This window comes from Phaethon aethereus, assembly GCF_964289735.1.
Source record: "Phaethon aethereus genome assembly, chromosome: 13".
Lineage (NCBI taxonomy): Eukaryota > Metazoa > Chordata > Aves > Phaethontiformes > Phaethontidae > Phaethon > Phaethon aethereus.
This window is the reverse complement of record NC_138589.1, coordinates 16,439,477-16,466,168: the sequence shown is the minus strand read 5'-3', so window position 1 is coordinate 16,466,168 and position 26,692 is coordinate 16,439,477. Positions and strand designations below refer to the sequence as shown.

At 38.1% G+C, this 26,692-nt stretch overlaps 1 protein-coding gene across 2 annotated transcripts in view; it reads right to left on the bottom strand.

The window, feature by feature from the left end:
• Positions 1-26,692, bottom strand: part of WWOX (WW domain containing oxidoreductase) — a gene marked incomplete at both ends in the record, with an annotated part of 530,600 nt that overhangs the window by 300,909 nt on the left and 202,999 nt on the right. The gene's annotated exons all lie outside the window — the stretch shown is intronic.

The window sequence follows — 26,692 nt, the reverse complement described above, 5'->3', positions numbered from 1 at the left end:
AAGCAAAAGAAAGCAAAAAAAATGAAAGGAAAAAAGCTTCTCCGGGCTTATAATTTCATTTATGTAAAGAGACACTCCATAGATCAGAGTCAACAGAAACACGGTATGCCGCTGTCACTATCAAGATTTTAAATAGCAGGCTTTGCAATAACTATGTAAATTATTAATATGTAAATTTAGAGTCAAATTATCTCCTCTGAATCTAAGGGCCTCGGAAGAAGCAATGCACAGCTTCTTCAGGGAGCAGATTGAACATGGAACTCTGCTTTAATTCCCAAGTGAAGGAGTTTGGTGAAACCATCTGGTTCTGGCTTCCCAAAACACCTCCACAGGCTCCTCATCAACAAGGCAAATCTGCAGGGAGGGAAAAGACATTTCTGAAGAACACAGGGCAGTGCCGACATGTTGAATCCTTGCCCCGGTTCTCCGCACAGCCTTTTCCAGCAAGCACGTGCACACGTTTTGGGGAAGGAGAAGTGCAGGATGAGCTTTGTCCTTACGCTTACAGATGCGTAAGTGGGGAAGACAAAGGATGGAAAAGGAAGCACAGTGAGAGCGTACATCCTGGAGATGGAAAGAGATGGTGCTGGAGGGTGCCGCAGAAAGAATTTGAAAAATAAAACATAAAGCACTTGCAAGTGAGGAGGGAGGTTCACCATTCCTAGGGGAAGGAAGAGCGGTTTGGGGAATGATGCAGGAAACTAATTTTTCTGGGACAGATGGGAGAAGCCTCAGCTGATGATCCTCCACAATCCCTGGTTAGTTTTCCATGTCCCATCCTCCTATGGTCCCTCCCATCATGGCCTTCTCTGTGCTAGGCCGCTTTCTCCACCAAATACAGTAGTTACCTGCACCAGCTTCAGGAAAACTGTAAGACAAGCAGGGTGGGAAGGGAACAAGGCATCCTGGATACTGTCATACCTGATGTCACAGTGTCCCCAGCAGCTGGGAGAAGTAATTACAGGAGAAATCCTACTTAGCCTCTAGAGCCATCGGGAATGCACGAACAGGTACCTACAGCAGCCCACAGCCTGAGCCACCGGGCTCAAAGTCTCAGACTATCACAACTCCAACACCTAAGGAATGCTAAACTGGCAAAAACCAGCTTTGCTCCTCAGAAGCTGTTTAACTGATTCCTCCTTTGTACCATGTAGGAGGAACTGCAGACCCGATTTATTTAGCTGAAAACAAGCCAGCATGGACAACACTTAGAAGTTTTGCTTCCCAGCCCTGATGGCATGGCTATGGGAAATGGGGCAGGGTGATACATCACCAGCACTGCCAGCCCTGCCAACACGGTCAGGCATGAAAAAGAGTAGGTTCATCGTGGTTTGTGCATTGGACCCTCTGCTTACATGCTTGTTGAGTGTATGTGGAAAAAAGTTCCTGCATTTCAGGATGCCTGGATGAGGTGGATCACTGCCCAAAGCAGTAAAGCAGTAGGTTACCACTTTAAAAAAAAACAACTACCAGAACAGGTAAGTCTGCCCTGCCACCTCGCAGTTAAAAGCCATGAGAGATGACTTAAAAGCTCATGAGATTGATGCCAAATACATAACAAAAAATGACTAGAAGTCAGCTGGTTTGAGATCTAAACTTCTCTAACCCCATGTTTAATGTGCCCAAGTGACAATTCTGCTATTAACACTCTGCAGTTCAGCAGGACAGTTTTGACCTGCTCAGAGAGTATGGGATGGGATGGGCCTTCTCAGCACTGGGGCTGCAGTTCACGGGAGGACCGATGTCCTAGCAAGGATCCATCCCATGTGACTGCCTGCCGATCTCTCTAGTTCATTATTCACAAAGAAATTACGTGAGTTGTCAACAAAAGGTGAGGCCATTCCCTGCTGCTTGTAAGGCCTCCAAGGGTTCCTCATGTCTAGTGGGCACTTCAAGGAGTCCTCCCACTACTCTGTCTTGATAAGGCTGAGCTGACAACTTGCTCAAGGATCAGGAAGTTGTGAAGTTGGGATAACATTTTTGCATTTCTCTTCTACTTTTGGAGGCAGGCCAGAGACTCAGAAACAGCTTGACTAGCACAACACCATTTTAGTGACAGGTAGGATTAACAGTGAAGTCAGTGGCACGGCGGTTTCAGTGGGAAGAGAGCCGGGCTCTTCCCCAGGCTGCGGAGCAGAGCAGCTAGCTGGGATCCAGGCACTGCCCACCCTCTGTGGCCAGCAGGAGCCCTTGGGAGCAGGAAAGCGAGTTGCTGCCTCTGCATATGGGAATTAGAAATGGTCTATATACCAAACGCTAACCGCACTGGACAGAAGCATTTCTTCTCTTAGTACATAGACACGTGAGGTGAGCTTCCCAGAGATGTAATATCTGTGAAAGGAAATAGATCCTGGGCCCGCATAGAGTGGGAAAGAAATTCTGAATTTGGCCCATGGCAAATTGCTGTATACTACTACTTATTCTGGTGCCCTTGGCTACCGTACACTAAAATTCTTCTGTGAGATTCATTATAAGCTTTGAAATATGTGGAAATCCGCTCAGCACGGTGAGCTACGGCAAGCAGATAGGAGCTAGAAAGAAAGAAAGGAACTTCACAAATTATTTCCCTATATAAGTGGTCAACTCCCTCTTACTCAGCTTGATTAATGTGAGATGCGTACCACCACAGCCCTTGGAAGAGAAACCTTACAAATCTCCTTTCTCACAAAACAAAGGCTGCTCACTGAAGTGTTCAGGTACTCGGTTACATTCAACACAAGCTAATTCACTTATCTTCAACAAGTGGGCTATTGATTTTTTGCCTGATTTCTAAGCTGCCCGGGGCTTTCTGAACTACAACAATAGCATCCTGCATTAAAAAAAAAAAAAAAAAAGAGGAAATTCAGGGGAAAATATCCCTTTGCTCATCAGTAATTAGGATGACTTCATGTTTGCTTAGTTCTGTCAGTATATTCAGCATAGGCACAGTTTAGGAAACTTTCACAATCCTATTTCACTTGCCTCTGCTACATAACTTGATACCATAAACTGCATTCTACTTATTTCTGTGCTGGAAGTATTGCAGATCATTTTTCTCCGTCAAGAAAAAATTGTCCACTTGCTAGGAGTCATTTGCTAATTATGCTAGACACATCCTTTCAGAGTCAGAGAGTCAGACTCTCATGGCTTTTATGGTTACCACGTTTCAAGAATGAAATGTCACGTGACTCATGCAATTGTGGTAAAATATTAAAATTTAAAAATAGATTTAAACCCATAAGTCATATCTACTATTGTGATACGAGCATATCAAATGCGCTACATTCGATAACTCAGCCTTTAAGAAGTTTACATAAGAAAGGTGTATCGTTGCTTTTGCCCTTGTCAGTGCACAGAAAGGCTGAAATGCATATTCACAACTTCAGGATTTAGATACAAATGAACCATAGGGAAAACTCATAGTTCTTGAATGTGCCAAATGAGATTGGTTCATTTGCAAGATGAAATATGCTTGTGTGAGTATTTTTTTACCTTTTGCATCTCAGCTTTAAGATACATTTAACCTATGTTTTAGTAAGCTGTTGCCAGTGCAGGTCATGTACTGTTATTATAAAGCCCGTAATAGAAAAAGAACTTAATTTACAGAATAAAGCCTTAATAAAGATGAATGGATATTGTATTGCTGAAAACAGATTTGTAGATAAAACTGGTCTAGTAAGCCAATATACTGTAATTAAAGTGATTTTCCTTTAGGTAAGAGTAATCTTAACAGTAGATTGTAGTTTTGAGGGATGGGTTCCTACACAGGTGAAACAGAGTCCTAATTTTACATACCAAAGAGGAAAACCCAACCATAACACTTAGTCCTAACGCACAGTGGCATAACAGGTAACTAAACAGAAGTGTCAGGCATCTTCCAAGCCAGGCTTTTCCTCATATTTTCTTCCTGAGGGAATACCTTATTTTCTCCAATTTTTCCCCTTTTTGTCTGCTACCTAAAGCACAACACTACTGGAAATCTATAATGGGGCCCCACTTACATATCCATCAGACAGAAATTTTTTTTCCCCATTTTTTATTTCTAGCTATATGCTCCCAGTCTCCAAATTTGGAATCTCATGGTCGTTTTGCTTCACCTCATGCTTCTAAACTGCAACTAAGAAAAAAAACATTTCCCCTCCTGTCGCGTCTTAGCAGAAAGGGATGGTGTTGCATTTTGACAAAGACTGTGACAGTGACAGCTTTAGAAAGCCTGACATGCAGAAGGTCTGACCTGTGAGAGCTTTACCAGTATCACACAGAGATCTTTCCATTTAAGAAGTCCATATACCATGTGGGCTGTTCCCAGCGCTGTCCCCCAATGTATTTAGAGGCTGCTGCAGTATGAAGGGGGATTCAAAGCAGACAAGTGATTCACTTGCACATGGGATGTGTTTCTTCCTACCAGTCTTCTATCCTTGCCAGTTTGTTAGCTCAGCTTTGCTTCCAACTTTCTCCATTGCATCCTAAAATGCACATTTTCCAAATAAGAAACCCAAACTTAAAGTGCATATACCCAGCCTGTCCATGGGTGAAGATGACACTTACACACCAGTAATGCTACGGTAAAGCCAGACTGGAGCTGAAGCAATGCATGATCCCTCACACGCTCAGTCAATACCTGAAGGTGGAGGGAGGAATCTGTCAACTGCAATACAGTTCTAGTAGAGATATCTCCTCTGTTCTCTTTGTCAAATTGACACACACAGATATTTCAATCTATACTTCGTGGTTAAAATTGATCTTAGTGAGAGGATATGTGGCTTGATCAAACTCGTGTAGGATTGAATCAAACAGGATTGATGACAAAAAATACCTGCTTTAAAAAAGAAGGAAGTTTTTCTTGTAATAACAGGGAGTTGAAGCCTTAGTGAGGGATAGGCAGGACAAAAAAAACCTCTAACATGACGAGTTTGGCATAAATAAGCCAAATATCACTAAAACCAGGTAATATATAAATAAAAATAAAAAATTTATATCTCTACATATCATATAGAGGCTTTTGAAAATGGTGACCTTTTACACTGTGTTTAAAAAGATATATTTTTAATTCCTGCCCTACTGTGCCAACTGTTAGTTCACAGCTCTGTGCCTGTGGAGGGATGTGAGTGTGTGTGCATGTATGCGTGTGGGTCTTTTAAGACCTAACAAGCTATGCTGATTTAGGATAAAGTCCTAAAATAAATAGAACCATAAGCACAATAGAGTTTTTGGAGTGATGATCCAAAATAATTGCGATTTAACAACTTTTATGAGAGATAAAAAGGTAAAATTCAATATCGTATAAATACATCTACAAAAGCATTGTATTTAGATTAAATTTAATATAGAAAAATGACCGAGTTTATTTATCCCCATGTAGTCATAACGTAGTGTTAACTGGATCATAATTTTCACATTATAAAGGATCTGACCAGAAAACTAGCATGTTATTAGCTTGCCAAACAATCTTAAATTTAGTGAATATTTCAGAGTCAAGATTCATATGCACCTGTTAGCAAAGACAGCTCCCTCAAAACCTTTTTGATTGTCAGATCACACTTTCATATTATTGTATATCTGAGCATTAAAAGTTAAGTTTAAGAATATATTCTATAACTAAGGTGTATTCTGAAAACAATTTGAATAATTGCCATAGGAGAAAACCAGGGTTGCCATCCCAGTTTCAATATTCTTTCTGTCATAAATTTGCTTGCTTCAGCTTCTCCCACTAAACTGTACTTGGCTGTTGTTTGACGGTCATTCTGCATTTTCATGCCAAAGAAAACAATTAATTTAAATCATAAAAAAATAAAAATGCTGGTGTAAAAAAGTCATTTCACATTGGTTCTGGACCTAGAATAAGATATGCTGGTTTGGGCTAAGATCCTGAATGCAGCATATCATTACAGCAGGGATGTAGGAATCTCAGGCTTATCCAGAGAAATACGTAGCAAACGATAGAACCAAATGGAAAACAAACTGAGAAGTAAAAATACATATGATCATTCAGGTAACATACAAGTTTAATAATAAATTTTGTCCTAATGTTAAAAATAGCTACCTTGATCCACAAGTATTCTGAATCCACTCCTTTGATGATAAAGATGGGACGCTCAACTGCTGCTGAAAATCTGACATGATGAGAGCATTGGGACTAGTTTGCTGTCTCCAAACACAGATGGCTTATGGCCCAGTAGTGACCAACTCCCACTTCCCTTTAGTAGGATTACAGTTTTGCCTCTGTGTTCTTCCCGTAGTCTTACAATTACTATCCCATTTCAGTTATAAAACAGATGAGCACTTTAAATATTTTGTATAAACATAAATGTTATAAAGCAATTTATTATTTGTCCTTCTGTAAGGATTTCTAGGTAAGTACCCTTCAAGACCCAGTCCTAGAAGTTTCAGTCTATTAATCATCAGCAGGAGTTCTAATGATAGTTACAAAAATGTGAATTATAGGCATATGTCTAACCAGTATGGATTTTGGCAAAATAAAAAACGGTAAGATGCTCTTCAATCCATTATTGCCCACAAATGCAGGAAAAGACAATACAATGTCAACATTTGCCAACCATATACCACAGAAACTTCCTGTAATATAGAGAGAAAAACTAGAGTAATCAGAGATTCTAATCTCTATAACCCATTGAAAAATGCAGTTTTATTAACAATATCTATAGTGCGCCCAAAAAAGGTTTAAAAATGGATAGGAAACGACCCTTTAAGACCATACAGTAAAACTCAATGAGGAACCTTAGCACATCTAATGTGTCATTCAAAAAAACATGTCAAAACAATCTCATGCAAGAATATTTACTCCAGTTACATATGCATGAATCAGGTTTCCAACATTAGGCAGGTAAATTGTATGTGCAATTCAGCTGAATAAATGATATTACAATTTTGGAAATCTAGACCAAGGAGACCCTGTTCTCCCTACTTGCCATTCCCATCAAGACAAATGCAAGCCCAGGCTAAGAAGGTGCTCTGAGAAAAACGTGCAACTTAGAAGCACATCTCTCATCTTCAAAAGGCAGTTGGAAGTGTAATACCACTGAAATTTGGTAAGACTCGGGAACTTAATTTTTAAATTAGGAATTAGGCTCTGAACAGACTTAGGCTTTAGGCATCACTGACTGTATTTTCAAAGGAGTTTATAAATTTGAAAAGAAAGCTGTGGGCCTACTGGTATTTTCAAAAGCATTACCTTCCTGGGCTGTTTGAATTTTGTTTTGAAAATGATGAGATGCTTATCTGTAGCTCCAAGTGTCCAAACCATTTATTTGATAACATAGTATCTAATAATTCAGGTATATCTGCTCTATTTTCCAAAGAACACTGAAAGCACCACAAGGAAGCCAAAGACTAGCAGATGACTACTTTCTGAGTCTTTCATTGTAGTTGAAGGAACTACCAAATAGACTCTCATAACCCTTCCACGTACGTTAACATGTTATTTGTATAAATTTTAGAAACAAAATTTAGAAAATTTAGGTTATGCAGTTACTAAGAAGTTTTACAGCACCAACTTTTATGGTACAATGTAAAACTAAAATTCTAAATGTCCCATTGTCTGAAAGACAGCCTCCTAATAGGGTCCCTCTCTATGTCTTAACTGATGTTTGGCTGATACTGCAGATTTATATAGCAAAGTGAAACACGGAATGGTTTTTCTAACAACATAACTGAACAGACATAGGAAAGCATAGCATGGCATTTTAAACACAGTAGTGTACTCAGGAGCTGAGATCTGCATAGTTTAATACTCCTGGTATTAATCTCACCTGTCTCTACTTTTCCACAGAGAAAATCATTTACACAATCAGTTAATGAATCCATGATTGTATAGCTCTCTCCAACTTTTGTTCTTTCCAAAGAATTAACTGATGCTGATTGCTATTCCAGTTTGCAATTTTCATCACCATTTTTTCATCCTATTCTTATTGGTGTAATAATGCGTCCCCTTGCTTTACATTAAACTATTACATGCTTTTGCATTATGAAGTCTGTGTAACTACTTGAGGACTTCTATTTACCTCTCTACTTTTCCCGGCTCCCTGGTTACACAGAGGTCAAGGAAGGGCCTACACTAGCACCTTTGGACTGGCTGATTCCTGGGTGCAATGTACAGGGAAATGGTAGAACAAGAGGATGGGGTTTGGTTCCTGACTCATGCAGGGCATACATGCAGCCAGGACGCAATGTAACTCATTCTACCAACAGCAAACTTTTTCCAGATACCCTTTTCCATGTGGATGCTTCATTGCTAAAGCAAATTTCAGAGGTGCCTGTGTCCCAGCACTGATCATCACAGCTGCAAGCTACAAAAAGACATTTGTACAACCTGTGGCTTGTTGTCAGTTTTCTACCACATTTCTGGCAGTGACTAGCCAGAGCTAACACTGATTACTACTATCCTGCTTATCGTTCTGCTTGACTTTATAGGGAATACAGAGGATGCACATTAGTGTTCAACATTTGGCATAATTTATATTCAGCTATAGGTTTCATTTGCCTTTTAGGGATGCTGTTGTAGTGCCGAAAAAGAACACAAAGCTCTTGTGTGATGCCGTCTGTTACTCTGACCTGAAGAATTACCAATGTAGTCAATAGCCTGCAAATCTGAGACACAGATTTCTATGTTTCCTGGGATCACCCTCAACTACATAACGAGTGGTTAAGAATCAGTTTTACCAGAGCTAACTTACTGAACACACAGGAGAAGAACAACACAAAAGCCAGCATTTAGTCTTTTTTTCCTAGATAAGCATATTCACATGGGTAGTGGAGGTGGATATATGTATGTGTGCATATGTAAATGCAATAGGTATTTTAGGCAGAAAATAATACTACACGCATATCCGTCCTGCCTCACAGGATGGAAAAATTCTTCCCTTTCAAGAAACACAAGAAATAATTAAAAAAACACAATTAACAAAAGCAATGTCAGCATCTCATGTAATTTATGATTTGCCAAAGTGGGAAAAATACCGGTTTTGGTAGAATGACTTCATACTGTAGAAGAGAGATGGAGAAATTACTATTAAAAACACCCATGTGAACACACAGAGCCACCCTCCCTGCCCCATCTCACAACATGTCTGTCTGGGGGGAAGGGGACAGGGATGATGGGGTTCATTACACATGGCCGTCTCCTTCAGGCAGAAAGGTTCCCATTTGCACCAGATAAGATACAATTGTCCTTTAATTCTTCAGTAACTAAACATCACTGTTTATTAATTCTTAGTATAATTTCAGTAGTAACTACAGGGTGCTATACACTATCAAGACTCATTAGTATAGACCGATGGCAAAAAAATTGAAAGGGTACCTTCCCATTTATTTCATTACCAGTTGCTTTGCAAGAAATACATCCACTATAGGACTGTGTAATCGTGCTGCAGCTTCCTAAGACAAGGGTTACACGTTACACTCTAGGAGAGATCTATGGAAACACCGCAAAGTTTGACTTACATAGTTGCACTAGTCTTTTGCATAAAAAAAGACTCTGACTGGACTAATATTGCCATGATATCCCCCTTTCTCTTAAAAAGAAATGAATATTAAAGTCAAGCTATGTAGTATACCAACAGGTGACATTTACCACTGAGGTCAATATTGTTTATAGTTCTCTCAAGTCTGAGTGATTGCTTATGGGTCTTCCTCAAGATGACTAGCTCATGAATCATCTTTGAGCCTATACTCCACAAAAATCGAGATGATGTGTCTCACTGAAAAACAAAGGATAATTACGGTCACAAGTGGGCACCTGCGGGCCAGACTGGATGGCATTATGAATGCATATTTGTGTATTTTTGTGTATGACTTTGTTTAACTTGGACTTAGCCTTCAGTGAAAGCTAAAGCAGCAGGACAGAATTTAAACTCTGTTTATATGTTCTAACTTACACCACTTCTACTTTCCCTGTGTCAGACCTCACAACAGCAGGATCTGCTGCGTACGAATGGTACACAGATAAAGCAGACGAATGTCCATCAGTGAGTAGGTTAATACTGCTAAACCAATTCAACTTTAGGGTGACTTGTTTTTTAACCCACACTTCAGGAGGCGTCTACGTGGTATCTAATATGTATGAGCCTCTATACACTATACAGCACTTACAGCGCATTTTAAAAAGCTACTCCTTTTATAAGTTAAAACCTACAGTACATTTTTAACCAGTTCTTGAGTATTCTAAAAGGAAATGTTTCCAAGCCAGAACTGGTCATTTCTTCTACAGAATATGATGTTTGAAAATCAGTTCTTCCTATTATAGATTTCTCCCTCGGCTTGTAGAAAATCCATGATTCCCTAAACATTGGACTTTGAAAGCACATTGACTAAAATCTTCATGCCTAATTCATGAAGTGTAGTCTGGAGATTAGTGGAGCTGGACATAGACCAGGAATACTTTATCATATTCTAATAAGCAGAGGCTGAAAATTGCATTTCTAAAGCTACAGTATTAAAGGGCACACTGCAAAACATGACCCAAACATAACTCAGTAGTTCTACACTGTCTGTAAAGGCTTTGATATGATAAAGTATGCTGACGAGGGGAATAAACACAACTAGAAATTTCTATATTTAAGAAGAGGGGGGAAAACCAGCAAACACTCCATGTATACATCAAAGCATATATTGTATATTATAAACTCATATAATGTGATCCCAATGGAACAACCCTTATACTGTTATTGATTATTTGAACACACCACGGAACATCATTGCAATAGCAGAAAATTAGGCTTATGTAGCAAATGTGACAGTAAAAAAGTCTAGTAAAAATAGTCTGTAAGGCTAATGTAATCATTACCATAAAACTCTTAATGATATTTTGCCATACAATACACCAGAAAAATGTGAAAATTAAAATTACTGGAGGAGAAACATGAATATTTTTTACTTATGGTGTTTCTGTTATTTAAAAAGTAAATTGCTCACCACTCCTTTTTTGTTTGGTTGGGGTTTTTTTGTTACAACATAACTAGATTAAAAAAAGGAATTATATATGCCAAGGTTTCTAATTCCCCTACAGCAGGATCTATGGGTAGTAGAAGACCTTGGAAAAGTATCTGCTTATATAATAGATTTTTCTTCTCGTGTAGAAGGGTGAAGACAGACATCTCTCTCATCTCTTCTCTCCATGGGAGCATGTTATAGTGTCAGGATCTGTTTGGGGAAGCAGACAGACACTGAACAGCCCTGTGTCAGGGAAGTACCACAAATCACAGTGAAAAGAAAGACAAAACCATAGAGCTCTGCATTATTTCTATACATCTTTTCCACCTCTGCAAGTGCAGAGACAGCAAAGCATTTCCAGGAGAGGTGCCCCAGCAAGAGGCAGGTGAGAAGATAGAGCTGTTGCAGAGGTATGGGGGGCACCTACAGTGATTCCCACTCACCCAAGCATACACATATCTCCTGAACATTACTCTGGCATCCGTGCCTGAAAATTTGGAAGGTTTCCTGCCCCTATGCCTCTTCCCTGTTCCTTCATATCTTAAAACCTCCATAGAAGTCCAGCCCTATTTACAGGCTAAGCACTGTCTCTAGATTTGGTACCTTGGTCTGGTCCTGGGAAAGCAGAAACAAGATGTTGCTAACCCGGGCAACTGGTGCCATGTTCTGTAACTTGTGGTGGCTGCTCATTACATAGGTAATCAAATTGGGCAAAGCATGAAAAATAGCTCACATACTACCTATAAACCAAAAATAAGCAGTATAAACTGAGAAAACACTAAAATTATCAGTACCTGTGTTCATAGCAGTCATCTGTTGTTACTGACACCTAATATCTGATTACTTCTTGCTTTTATCTGTATGTTTAAGACAGGATTTCAGCAAGTGACTCACCAAATTTTCCCAGGAATGAAGATGAACTTTTTGTAAAAACAAATGTCCCTCTAGAGTCTAAGGAATTGCTACAAGGCTTTTATTTTCCACTTTAGCCGTGTTCATGGTACACAAAAAACTTGAACAGGCAGGGATGTTGTATTAAGAAAAAATGAAGAGAAAGAACAAAGGACTATTTGGTCAGAGCTGCAAGACTTGGAATGAGTGAAAACCATCAGTCACAGTGACCAACAGACCCTGGCAGTATAAACAAGGTAGAAATGATAGTCAATAAAATCACAATTAGGTACACTGAGTGTCAGCGTTCCTGTGTGCTCACAATCAAGGAAATCAATAACTAACACTGAAAATTCTCAGCTACTTGCTTTCATTTTGTATTTTCCATTTATTTTTTTTTATTTGGCTTCCCCAGCTGATTCCACCAAGAGTATCTTTAATAAAAAGCATTTCTAATTACTGGCTATGGTGCAATAGGAACCAAGTGCAAGAAAACTAGGGAGGCCTACTGGTTCCTACTGAAATTAAAGTGGAGGGAGTAAAAACAACAGGTTTACAAATAATTTAAGAGATTGAACACTGTTCTTCACACCCAGTCAATTTACAGAAAGGATGCTGTATAAGCTAGCAGCTTTTGCTACCCCAAAGCTCCTTGCCACCCAAGAGTCCATAGTGTTAGGAACTTACAGAGGATTAATCTATCTGCTACAAAGTTAGAAGTGGCATGTCTCAAGGCAAAAGACAACAGAAATTCATAGTAAAGACAACAACTGTTGCTACTTCCAGGAAACCATTTCTCACTTGGCTTACTGCAGGCAGCATACCACTTCTTCGGAGTACTTTCCAAACATGCACATATCCAAATGAATTCAAGCATCTCTTGCAGTTTGCTAGGAATGTGTACAACTGCATTGAGTAGTTTATCGGAAAACAGCTCTTTTCCTAGCTCTTCAGTATTACCTCCAGGAATTTTAATATACACCTACACACGAATCACACTGATTATTTAGTCAGAGTAACAATTTGCCAACAAACACAAGCTTTCTTACTGTATCTTCTAAATTTGCTGGTTTCATTCCTATAGTGATATAGAGCACAAACTTCTTTAGGTCTCCTCATTCTGAACATCCATCATTCAGAGGCACATCCAAGAGCCCCTCTCCAAGTGTGCAAACGTTTAAGCATTGAAAATGGATGGCTGTGTTGGACCCTTTATTAGCAAAGGAGTGAAAAATGCAAGTTGCTGCTTCTAACACTTCTTCAGGTATCTTTTTATTAACAGTGCACATGTAGTACCCACCTATAAAAACTTGTTCATATCTTTTGGAAATAGTCACTTCTAGACAGGAATTATACCTTATTTAAGATAGTTTATGTAAATGCACATATAAGACAGAAACATAATGTTTTGAGTGGCTCCTGACAGCAGTACCTTTCTATATTTTAGAATATTTTACACCTGTATGAGAAAGGCTTCAACAGAAGTTTTGTAACACAGCATAGACCAAGAAGTGCCGTGCCTTTTGCATGAATATAAAGTCCTTGAACTGTATAAACACAAGATATCATCCATGATAAATGCCCTTCTCTATCTGTGACATTTTTCTCATGCTGTTTTCCATACATAATAGGTACAAATCATACAATATATGAAAAGAAAAAATAGCATTTGCCTGATCAGTGTCTGTTTACAGTAATCAGAGAGAAAAAGTGAATGACTCCTATAATGACATTTTATAGCTTGTTTCCAATCAATAAGACAGTTATTTTGAACGATTCACGTAAGTTTAGAATCAATTATGAATGGAAAGGAAAATGAAAAAAGGTTAATATTACTGGCTTGAGATTTGTTCATTTGAGAGTTGTATTTTTTCCATCTTGCCAGATTCTTGTAAGTGATGCAGCACGGTTGAGCTCTGCAATAAATGCTTCTACAGAATTATTCACCATCCTCAGGAATCAGCCTGGTAACTTAAAATTGAGCATATTTATTTCTAAAACACATCTACTGCATTTTCAGTGAATACTAGATGATAAGGATATTATTTTTAAACTGCATTATATACTATACTACTGTAAAATACAGCTCTTCCTACAAGGAACTTTTCTTCTTTTATTTCATGCTCCTGAAATATATACAATTTAAACATCTAGAATACACAGATAAAAAAGGGGAAAGTATTGAAAGAAATAATAACTGAAACTCAAAACAACAACCACAATAAAGAAATCTTAATTTTAAAAGCATGTCTTCATTCTGTGAGCAAGCTGTGGTAGTGGAGGAGGTGGACAAGGAGCTCACGCTGCGGCGAGTGTAAATTAAATGAGAGAGATGTCATTAAAAGTTTTCTAAATGGTGGAACATCCTTGGGGTCGCTGGAGGGGAAGCAACAAAGGAAGGCATTGAGTCACTTTATGTGGTTGTTCTCAAGTCTTGTGTTCTGCCTTTAAAGTCAGATCTTGCTCCTTTTTAGAACAAGGGAGGAAAAGCAGGTACAAAGTGGATACAAATCCAACCATAGTGGAATGAAGCTCCTCTTTAAGTTGACACAATTCTGTTGTAATAAATATGCCACACAAACCTCCTACCAACTGTGGTTACCATTTGGCATCATCGCTCATGTTTTCTTATAATTAAAGCAGAGTTAATCATAACGTTGCTTGTACCCTTTTTGACACACCTAACAGTATTTCTAAGTTTTAAATACTCCTTTCACCCACTTTGGATATTTTATCATTTCAAACAGGAGAAGGTTCTGCATTTCACAGTCCTAAGAGTTGTCTTTCTTTAGCCTCTAAAAGTGACTCAATGTGCTAGAAATGATCTCTCTCCAACTAAATGTCCAAATGGTTAATGCTTATAGGAATTAGTCTCTTTTTGCCTTTTTGGGGGGGGAAGGGGCAGAGGTGAGACAAAGAAAATAACCTTAATTTTAATGATGACACATAAGTCATTTATGTAAAAATCACAATTCTAAATAAAGTATCTGACCTGAAAAATTGGGGTTCCAGATTCCACAGGAGCCACACTGAGGAGCTGACCTTATAAAGTAGTTTGAACTTTCTTGCTTTTGCTTTTACTAAGGATATTAGAAGGAAGAATAGCAATAGGGATTATAGTTCCTGAAAGAAAGAATAAAAATTTTAATTCCTCACATTTTCATGGATAAATTTGTCTCATAAACCAATGTCTCCGCTGACATAGACCCAACAGCACTGATGTAGCGCCACCAGTGAAGCACAACTAACAACATGTTGTGGAGTACCATTATCTTTCCTATGATTGTCCATTATGAAAACTAGATGGTTCCTAGTATAGCACTACATTTTAGATTTTAACAGTATCCTGCCGATCCAGAGCAACTCTTAATGAAACACAAGAGACAGAGTTAGATCAATGTAAGTGATATCAAAATCCTTTCCTTATCTAACAATTCTTACAATTCATATTCAAATGAGTTAAAATGAATCCAAATGGGCTCTCTTCATCATGTAATAATAGTGAAATAGATTCAAATTTATAATTATTTTGTATCTCCCCAAAAATAATGAAGTATTTTATAGATGGAAAAAACAGCTAATGCCCTAGCAAGTTGTGCTTTAACAAAATGCACACTGAAGTCTTAAGGTTTACCACTAATGAAGGAAAAAATGCAAATTAAAGAACTAAATGACAACGCCTTCATCTGTCAACATGCTTAGTTATAAAATCAAATCAGAGTGTAAAACCTCCATATCTCTTTTGAACCTTTTCTATTTGAATACCACACCTGAGCCCTCTACCTGTTCAAGATACTATGCACATTCACAGGTAGGAGGACCTTTATTTGCAATGAGAATTGCCCCTAACCGCATGGCTTAGAGGAGCTTCTGTTTAATAAAAATATCAACTATCACAATACCCATAATGCAGCTTTCAGACTTATCAGAGTCAGAGTCATAAAACTTTGTCTGTTCACAGACATTTGAACACATTGTTTATACTCAGACTTCTTCCTCTGCACAATTCTTTGCAACCCCAGAGATAGATTGTGATAGAAAATTTCTGGCAGTTTAGTCTCCTGATACATGTCTTTTCACTAAATTCTCTCCATATGCCTCTTAAAGGAACATATGATCTACAATTCTAGTCTGAGTGGAAACATTTCTGTATTTTACTATGAGGATTTATATCACATTAACAACACAAACATGCAATATTTATTCCTTTCCCGACTCCTTTTTGTGCAACTTCCCATAATCCTTTATCTGCTTTGGCATTAACTATTAAAATGCTAGAATGACAACCACGCCATGGAGCAAGTTGGATGAAGTAGAATTTCTCCTATAATGTGCAAATGCATCCCTGACAGAATTTCCAGTGTGAACTGAGACCTCAAAGGACTTTCAACAATGTCAAAAAAGCACTTGTGTGGAGAAGACACACAGCACCTCCCCGTTTGGTGATGAGACACTAACCAGCTTTAGTTCTGATAAGATGCTTTACCTGAGGTATTCAATTACATCCCTACCAGACTGTGCTGAAGGAATATTTAAAGTCTGCTTTGCCCTTGACTCTTGATTCTGCATGTCAAAAACACTTAACTCAAACCCTTTTGGATTACCAATACTGCATTAAGTTCATTGACTCCTGTACCAGATTATCCAGGCCCAGATGAACTGATATCACACACGGAGGTATTGATGCTGTTTTAATATCAGACAAAACCAGCACAGCTTTATAAACATGTTAATTTTGGGAGGAGGGTGGGTGGGCTGGGAGAGAGTAAACAGCTCTCTCATACAACCTGCAGTCAACTATTTTGTGGAACCCTCCCTTGAAATTATTGTGAAATTCAGAAATTTAGTGAAATAAACAGCTACTCAAGAAAATGCTCTTACATGAGAATTTCTGGTTTATGAAACCACAGAACTGTCCACACTAATCTACAGCTCCCCTTGCTGGGTCAGCTGCTGAACTGCATTCAAGCAGTGGCAAACAAATTATTTGAAACATTTAGACTTATAAAATGTACATCATACACATGTGCTGTTGTGCACAATGAGCCTCTGTGCTGTACACATTGCTTGGAGATGGAGCTTCACCAGTGCAAGACAAATTTCAGACCACACTTCAGTATTGAAACTGAAGAGATGACTTAAACAAAAGCATATACCACTTTCCCTCTGATGCCTAGGTTTCTACAGACTTCCTTGATTAGCACAGGGTATCCTTGCTTTTCTTCCTTATCCCTCCCACTCTGAAAGATGTCAATGAACAGACTGTTACTCAGAACAGTGATGAATGAGACTCAAAATCTGGTAACAGCTTTACTCAAAAGCATAACCAGTCCTTGCTCGCTTACTAGAAATGAGTATGCCACGGCACATTTTTTTCAGGCCACCTGCAAAGTTAGTGTTTTGTCTTCTTTCATAGAACTAGGTACTGCTGCTGTTTGCCAGCTCTATGGGCTTTTTTACTTTAATAAAATTTAGGTATCTGAGTAAATCTGATTTTTTTGGTGAAGTACATTGTATCTGTCATCAGTTATTCAGATATACCCATAAACACACTGCAAAGGTTTTTCTTTCTTGAAATGTCCTGATAATTTTCATAACAGAGAGTAAAATACACTCTACAGCTCAGTCAAATGATCTCTAATGCAACACTAGTTGCTTAGACAAAATGATTCAACATAATTTCTCATTCCAAACACAAGGTACTCGGGTACTCAAGTAGCAGCATCCAATGACATTTGGATGGCAATCTAGCCACGGAAATACTTCTTTTCCCTTGACCTTTCTGGTTGCAATTTGCATTTTCAGATAACTCAGAGTGTCTCTTATGCTTCTCCTAGACAAGTTTATCTTCCTTAGTTATCTTGACATCACTATGGTGATATAAGAGATAATAATATGGTTGGAATGTAACTGATACTGCAGTGGTTTTGACACAACGTAAGTATTGGTTTGGATATGAATGCAAACACAGGTGTACGATACACACTGCTGTAGAAGTTTTGTAGGGAAAAAAAACTATTCAGGGAAAATAATAACATAGGCAACCATATCTTCTAGTAACAGTTTTTATGTGAGCCTAGTGAAAATTTGGAAGAATGACACACTTTTCTGGTTAAAACCAGTGCATACGGACAAAGTGTAATTATGCTTATTTGTTTGGATAAGAAGTATTCCTATATTTCTTGCTCCTCAGTCACTTTGTGTTCCTGTCATTAAAATAATGTTACAACTGACTTAGAAAAAATAATAGAAAGGCAAAAAGAAAGCAAGCATATGGAAGTCAACAAAAATTCACATAAAAAATATAGATCTATTTTTTATATGCCTCTGACACCCTTTTGACCATGTATTGACCATTTGTGACCATTTTGCTCAGACTAGACCAATCAATAAACTGCTCATCCAGAATGTAAAACTGAATTTTTTTACTCTTACAAAATTGATAATTCAGAATAAGATGAGAAGAATATTATATTGCTATAAACCCACAGTATTGGATATCAACAAAGCAGAGAGACCACATCACACTGGAACAATAACTACTAACTTAAGAATTATTACTGCTTCTAGCAAATGAAATATTTTAAAAATGTTTTGATAGTCAAAGGTAAATTTGACATATTTGTCAATTTTCAAAGGAGCCTGGAGTGATTAGATTTAGGGGTCAGTCACTTTGAGGTCATTGTGAGACCATAGATTTTACTTTCAAATTAAGAAAAAAATAACCAAAACTTCACACACAGACACACACACAAAAAGTGACTAGTTGGTACAGGGATTTGTGAAGCTAGTCTGTCACCTACTGAAACAAATCCCACTTACCAAACATAATTTTTCTGACAAATAACCTTGATAGGTAAAGGTAAAGCACATAGACAATTTACGGCTATTACAAAGTTCTTCAAACTGTATGCCAACACTCATCCTCTTCAAAATAAACCAGGGAGCACTAGGTCTCATGTTACAAAGTATCTACAATTACAGAACACTTTCCAAAATGCTAACAATAAATCTAAAACAAAAATCAATACTATTAATTTGTGAGATGGATGCTAAAAAAATCAAAGCTGCCACCGTTCAAAAGTGTTAAAACATAAACACAATGGAAATCATAAATGTGCTTTAAAACTCAATTTAAAAACACCAGCTACAAGTTTTTCTAATCTAAATTTAAGACCCTTGCTGCTTATTTATTCCTTTGAAAAAGGATACAGCAGATGAATTGTGAATTATGTTAACAGACACTTTCCTGGACACAGAAATTGTTGGCTTAATGCCCAAGGAATACAATAGCCACATGTTCACAATCTTTAATTATCCAATTAATGTGGTGTCGTTTTAGCAATTAGTTCAGATGACCATATGTAACTTTTTACAAATAGCTCTTTTTTACTATGACCAGAATGCCAAATGTACCAAGATGTACTTATATTAAATGCCCAACTTGAACATTAGAAGGACTTCTGCAATTACCTATGTTTAACATACTGTGACTATTGCTATTAGACTCTTTCTAAAATTGATTTAGTTTCTTAAGTAAGGTTGATTTTTGCAGACTTGTTCTTTTGAACCTGCAATCCAAACTCCGTATTTTGTTATCTCCTGTAATGGTAAAACAACATGGTCACGATGAGGTCATAGCAGAGCTGTCAAAAACCAGCTTGGTTCAGTTTTGGTGGTTTCTTCAGGCAAAAATTGAAAACCAGTCTAATATATCGTATGTGTAGACACTGCAAAACCTTCATCCCCACATTTCTTACAAAGCTCTACAGTCTAACTAGTTGCATTAGCCACTCTGCCATGAGAGCAGCGTACGTGGGAAGGGTGAGGGAATGGCACCTCTGCATTTTGCAGTATTGCAACAAAACCCCAAGCGCACTGTGCGCTCATGCTTGGTTCAGGGCCAGCGGGCAGCTGCCTGTCAGTGCCAGGTGGCTGCCAGGTCAGCTCTGTGAAGGCAATGAGCCGAGGCAAAGCCAGAGCATCGTGTCCCTTCATCGACCCGGAGCGGGCTGCAAGAGACAGGCGTAGGACCTCACCAGCACAGAGGATCCTTGAGAGACACCATGTCTCCTTCCTGTAAAGTCATCATGCTTATCGAACACGATTTAGCTCAGCAGACCCAATTCTCATAGTATTATCTCATGCTTTACAGCTTAAGTTACACTCTAGAAGAAACGAAGACAAGGACGTAGGTTATGTTACACTCCTTTTTTGAAGCATATGGCATTGGCCATGGTTGGAGGGAAGAAATAGGCCTCCATGGAACCTACCTGAAAATTAGTTTCCCTAGAAAGTTTAGATTCAACACATAAAAGCTTTTATGCCTTATGTAAAGAATATTCATGTATTCCTTGCATTAAAAAGAAGTTGTCTATATTGTCACTGGTTTAGGATCTGGTCCCAAATACAACTTCTAGTTGTTCCAATGATACAAACAATATAAAAATACTACCAAATAATAGAGACTGGCAGAACTGATTCCCGAGTTCAGTACGATGGAATAAAATAGAAAGCTGAAGATGAAAGCAGAATGTCTGCTTGAAATTAATACAAAATACTTTGTTTATTACCTGGCCATCACTGTATTAAGCATTAAACAAATTCAAAGAAAACCATTTTCTGTCCCAGTCTTCCTCTCAGCAAAAAGATAAGTTATTTTCTCCTTGGGATACTCAAAGTATAATCACTAGTATACAGGTAATTTTTGAAGAAGGGAAAAGAAAAAGCAATTGGTGAATAAATATCTTGAATTTCTATTGTTTATACAACTGCATTTAGATGAAGGTATACATGGAGAAAGACACACAGGTCTTTATTTCTCCTTAATTGGCTTCATTCCTCTCTAAGGACTCTGTAAATATATAAAAACTGTAAATGTTTTAATGTAAAATTCATATCAGCCTAAATGAATAGGTTAGCATTATATTTTTCTGTTACTGTAATTTATGAATACCAAAAATGTTGATATTTAAGGCATATGGTTGTAGATCTTTTTCTTTGTAATAAAGATATTATTTCTGCATCTTTTGTTCTGTCCTTTGTCTTGACTACCTGTCCACATTTCACAGGGCCTGTTTTACACTGCGGTTTTTAGGAAAACTAAAGCTCTGGTCTCTGATACAAACTATCATTTCCAAGATATGTTTAATAGCAGCCACAAATCTGCTATAATAGCTGGACACGCTATTTACCAAGATTTGTTAAGGATCCTTCCGATTATGTACCTGCAGACTAGAAATACTGGAGGAGCACAGCTACGTCAGCAGCTTTTCAGATAATTTCCTCTGAAAACAAGGGAAGTTATACCCAATGGCAAAAAAGAAGATAGTGCTATCCTAAGGGATAGAAACTTTTGGGGGATAAAACAGCATTTTAACTTGACTTCTACCACACATTCTCAATCAAAAAGTAATAAACCCTTTAAACGCTGGAGCCATTTAACACCAGATTCATACTGTGATTAAAATCCGGCCGTCTGTACTGATTATGGTAGAGTAATGCCCATAGGACAATAAAAAAGCATTAGAAATGAGTGACTCGGTATGTCTTTTGGCCACAGCAATGAACTCTTGCATGCAGGTACATACTGGGACAAGTGAAAAATACCTGGACATTTCCCTTGATGTTAAGATTTGCCATAGCCTGGTCTTTTCTGCAGAAGTTTGTTTGAAGAACGAAGGGATAGAGGAGGTGCATTTATGAGATTCTTCAAGATTACTCCGATTACTCCCTCCCTTTCAAACGCAGAGTATATTGAAGCCTCTTTAAAAAATTCATACAGTAGAATCATTCTATGCAACTGTAAGAAGAAAACTGTCAGACAACATTCCCAATTCAATATTACATTGTGCTTCAGGAAAAGATTTCCATATATTCTAGATTAAAAAAGTCTCATAAATAAATGATAATCCATTGCTTGCATTGAAAAATGAAAAATAATTTTCTGTTTGCATTTTACTCTGCAGTGTAAAATTTAATCTCTCTTTTAATATATTCTTTGTATATACAGAGAAGTAAAAAGATGTAACCTTATGAAAATTGATTTTTTTTTTACATGGTTAAAAATATTTCTATCAGTGTTTATCTAGAAATCTTACTTTTATGAGTGCTGGAATATATCACATATTGATAATTTAAACACATTATTTCAAACAAATTATGATAATGTTCTCTTTTTTAAAAAAGAGAGAAAATCTAGGTTTTTAACACTAAGCAGCACAGAGACAATGATGAAGAAAAGGGAAACTCCTAAGAGGTTGCTACATCTGGCCACAGTTCAACAGAAATCTGTTAGTAATTTTATAGAAATTATTGTAACAAGACTTCTATATATTTTACATAAATCTAAAATAATATAAACATATACTATACAAGTGTGCATATTTATAAATAAATTTTCATTTTAAGTAATGTGATGTGTTAGTGTTGTGCAGAATATAAATTATCTGGTACAAAATACCTGTATCAAAATTCACTGCCAAGATTAGAAGTATACTGAGCTTGGTTTAGCTCCTACAAGATAATAAAATAAAATGTTCTTATAAAACAACTTTTAAAAAACCCTGAACAGTTTTTAAAATAATGAAATAAATTTCCCTGATAATGTTTAATTTGTCAGAAAAAAACCCTATATAATTCACAACAAAACATTCTGAGTTTGGCTTTTGTATAGAAAAGCAGCAGAAAACAAGGTTAGATTCACAATTCTGTCAAAGAGGCATCTTCCTCTTACTTGTGATGTGGGAGTAACCCGGTTTAATTCCCTTCTCTGCCTGGGGGGATTGGCATCGCCTATCTCTGGTTGATAGCTATGCAGTGGCTAAGGGCTACTCACTTCTCTCCTTGATACAATTCCACTTGCTGCAAGTAATTAAAGTTTCACTGAAGCAGGTACTGAAACCCCAGTGGCCCACTTCCCAGGTAAAAGCCACAATCACCAGCCAAAAGGGTCATTTTCACTTACTTTAATTCTCAGTTAGTGGTTACTCCATACAAGATAAAACAGGAGGAAATGCAGTCTTATTGCTAAAATGCTATTTTGGCACAGCCATTTAAGAGACTTTTCTGGGAGAGGTAGGCTGCAAGACAGAAATTGTGAACTTGAGATAGCAGCGAAAGACGTCATTTTGCATTCACTTTTGTAGGGAATAACTGAAGAGTCAGTGTGACAAGAAGAATGAAAGCGATTCTCAGCCCTGCTAGTAACCTGGGAGTATTTATCTAACAGCCTAAGTCTGATGTATGAACAGTTCTGGGGTCACTGAAAATATGGTGGTTCCTTCCATCCTAGAATAATTTACTACCTTTCTTTAAATATATTCACTTGCTGTAAAAGCCTTGCCATCAGTTACTTCTACCGCTGGCAAAGTAAAGAGTTGCACTGTTCTGAGCCGTCATATGGGAGCCTGCATCAGTGAAAACACGTACAGCTTGAGGAAGCTGCAAAGAGGTCCCGAAAATTTAGAAACTGTCTATGACGATTTTCTAGTCTGAGATTTGGCCCTATAAATGACTTCCAGTAAAATACACAGATACGTATGTGGGTCTCGCAAACTGTGATGATATTACATCAGCACTTACCTAACCTGGAACCATATCAGGAACGTATTATGAAAAAAACATGTAATTAACTTCTAACAGCATGATGTCAGTATGCAAATGTAACAGCAATGTACTTTTAGGTGACTTGCACACAGCTGTAAGAATATGTTCAAAAGTGTGAAAATTGTTTCTAAAACAGCACAAAAGTACCACATTTTAAATGGGAATTCTCACTCATGGAATTACTCTCATCACTGCAGGAAATGCTAATTTTCCTGCTCACTGGAAGCTTAATAAAAGTGCTGTATTTTGTCCCTAATTGTGATTAATCAATGTGGCACTGTGAATGGCAGCAATTCCTTTTCAAACATGGCAATTTTTAAAATTTGGCAAAGTGTACATGTTATGCAAATTACTTTATAATTGTACTGCGTGCTAAAAGAAAGGAACAGAACTCCAAGCAGAAAAAGAATAAGCCATTCTGCAGGAGAAGCAGCACCCTGGCCAACGCTGAGCACTGGCAAACAACACAACTGCATACGGCAGCAGCCAGCTGAGGACACCGAAACCTTGCTTCTGCCACCGATTTGCAGCATGCAAAAGCCAGTCACCATTACTGCTGACATTGCACAAGGATACATGGGACAGAGGATCTTGGTGAAGTGATGGTGGATACACTGGGCAGGGAGATTTGGTGGAGGTTCCAGCACATCTCTGTTGTTACCAATAGCTCCTCTCCTGTCCCAGTCCCAGACCAGCAGGACTAAGCAAGCCCAGTACTCTGCAAGCCTCACCCCAGCCCAAGCCCTTCTCTGTATCTGTCCTTCACTGCCACAGCAGGCTTTGTGTGCACTGTTGGGAAGCCTTGAGCAAGTTCTAACCAAACCTAAATGACTTTGGAAACATTTGAGAAGTACTGCTGCAGTGTCTACATGCTGCTAATTCTTTATGAAACTTCTTGTGCTGGTTTTGGCTGGGATGGAGTTAATTTTCATCATAGCAGCTAGCATGGGTCATGTTTTGGATTTGTGCTGGAAACAGTGTTGATAATATAGAGATGTTTTTGTAATTGCTGAGCAGTGCTTACACAGAGTCAAGGCCTTTTCTTCTTCTCACACCACCCCACCAGCGAGGCGGCTGGGGGTGCACGAGACGCTGGAAGGGGACACAGCCAGGACAGCTGACCCCAACTGACCAAAGGGATGTTCCACACCATATGACATCATGCTCAGCGTATAAAGCTGGGGGAAGAAGAAGAAGGGGGGCACTCTCAGAGTGATAGCATTTGTCTTCCCACATTAGGCATGACGGAGCCCTGCTTTCCTGAAGATAGCCGAACACCTGGCTGCTGATGGGAAGTGGTGAATTAATTCCTTGTTTTGCTCTGCTTGTGTGCGCAGCTTTTGCTTTACCTATTGAACTGTCTTTATCTCAATCCACGAGTTTTCTCACTTTTACCCTTCCGATTCTCTCCTCCATCCCACTGTTTGGGGAGTGAGCGAGAGGCTGTGTGGTGCCTAGTTGGGGTCAACCAGTTAACCCTGGCTGGGGTTAAACCACAACACTTGTATCAATGCATATCTTGCTGATAAACAAAGCCTGCTGTAAAATAAAAGGCAAAAAGAAAAATCGTTGCTTACATAATGAATATACCAAAGGCAAATATTTCTACTGCTTCTAATAAAGACACTGTATTTCTGTTTAATCTTACAACTTTCCAAACCTGCACGAGTCAAAAAAGCTGCAGTGTCACTGGGTTATTAATTCTTTAAACAACATAAAAAGATCCTTATAACCTTATTATTACTGAAACATAAAATAGCACTCAGAGATGTGATAAATCTTCTGACTATCAGAAGCATCATTTTGCAATGCTTTCTCGTCCCTAGTGAAGCTGAATCTGGACAAAGATCATGGTAAGTGTAATGGGCCATACACACTGAAAATAAGGCACAAGAATCTCATTGCAACGGCATCTACTAGATGACAGTATCATCATATGGTCCAGCTTGGATTAGTCATCTCTCCCTGGAAGCTAGGATTTTTCCTAACAGGAATAATAGCTTTCCTATTTGATTTTTTTTTTAGCTAATAGAGAATAACTAGATCTCAAGTGTAAATACAATATTGGTTTTGCCAGGGCTTATCTGAAACTGGCCCTTAAATTTAAAAAAATAAAAGTAATAGAGGAAGTTTATGATATACTTATTGAAATCAGTATCTAACAATAATATCACCTACCTATCAACTTTCTACCTCTTATTTCTGAGAGCCTGAAAGTTCTCTTTCAGAAATGTGGAAACATTCATTTTGGGGTGCACTAAAATGTGGTTATCAAGCAACTTTTCCTGTTTTGTATTTTTCATAACAGTAAATTTCCAAGGTCTGTAGTGTGTGTTGTCAGTGTTTCTCAAAAAAAGGTTTCTGATCATTACTTCAGGTTAAAATGACTTACCACGCAGCCATCTGGTCGTATGCATTAGTACACACTTCAGAAATCCACAAACATTTTATAACTGCACTCTCCACTGTGCTCTAAGTGCAGCGATGGTAGCACGCACCCAAGTAGAGTATGTAAATAAGACAAAGACTAATAATGCCTTCAATCCTTCGAGCGCAAAGGCTGCTGTAGTATGTAACATAGCAACACATTTTCCATTACACCCTAAGATTAATAATCCTCATGGAGACCTGGAAAATCTGACAGAAAACAAGGGCAATACGATGTTCATTTCTGTTTCATTAAACACAGGATGAGCTGATGGATCTCTCCACACTTTGTCACTCCGCACTGTTAATGGCTCTTTGACATTATTATTCACCACGGGTGAGATTGTGTAACCTCTGCTCACATTGGTGAGCATTTACAAAAGTAGTCCCACTGGCAACTGCTTTAGAGAGGTTACCTGAAGCATATGGTACTTCTCAGCTCAAGTAAGAGTGGCTGAATCTGACCATAAAAAAGTGTTTGTGAAGGATGTTAGCAATGTGCAGATAGCTGATGAAGGGCACTTAAATGGATACGAAGGTTTAACACAGCACTTAAAACTCTGTTTTCTAGCAGGCTAAGTAGTTGAGTGATACTTCTTCATCCTCTTTCTTTTTACCTGCGTATTTTTAGCTCTGACGTAACAGCTTTGCAATGTTACTTTTTCAAAGCAGCCAAAAAAAAATACCTGGAACAGGGACACTGTGAGGAATAGGAACACAACACAGGCAGCCAAAAGGTGCCTGCACAGAGGCCCAACACCTCCCTGCAGATACTATGCATAATGTGAAAAGCCTTGGGAGAGACAAAATAATTTAAACACAAGAAAGTTTATTATTTTTT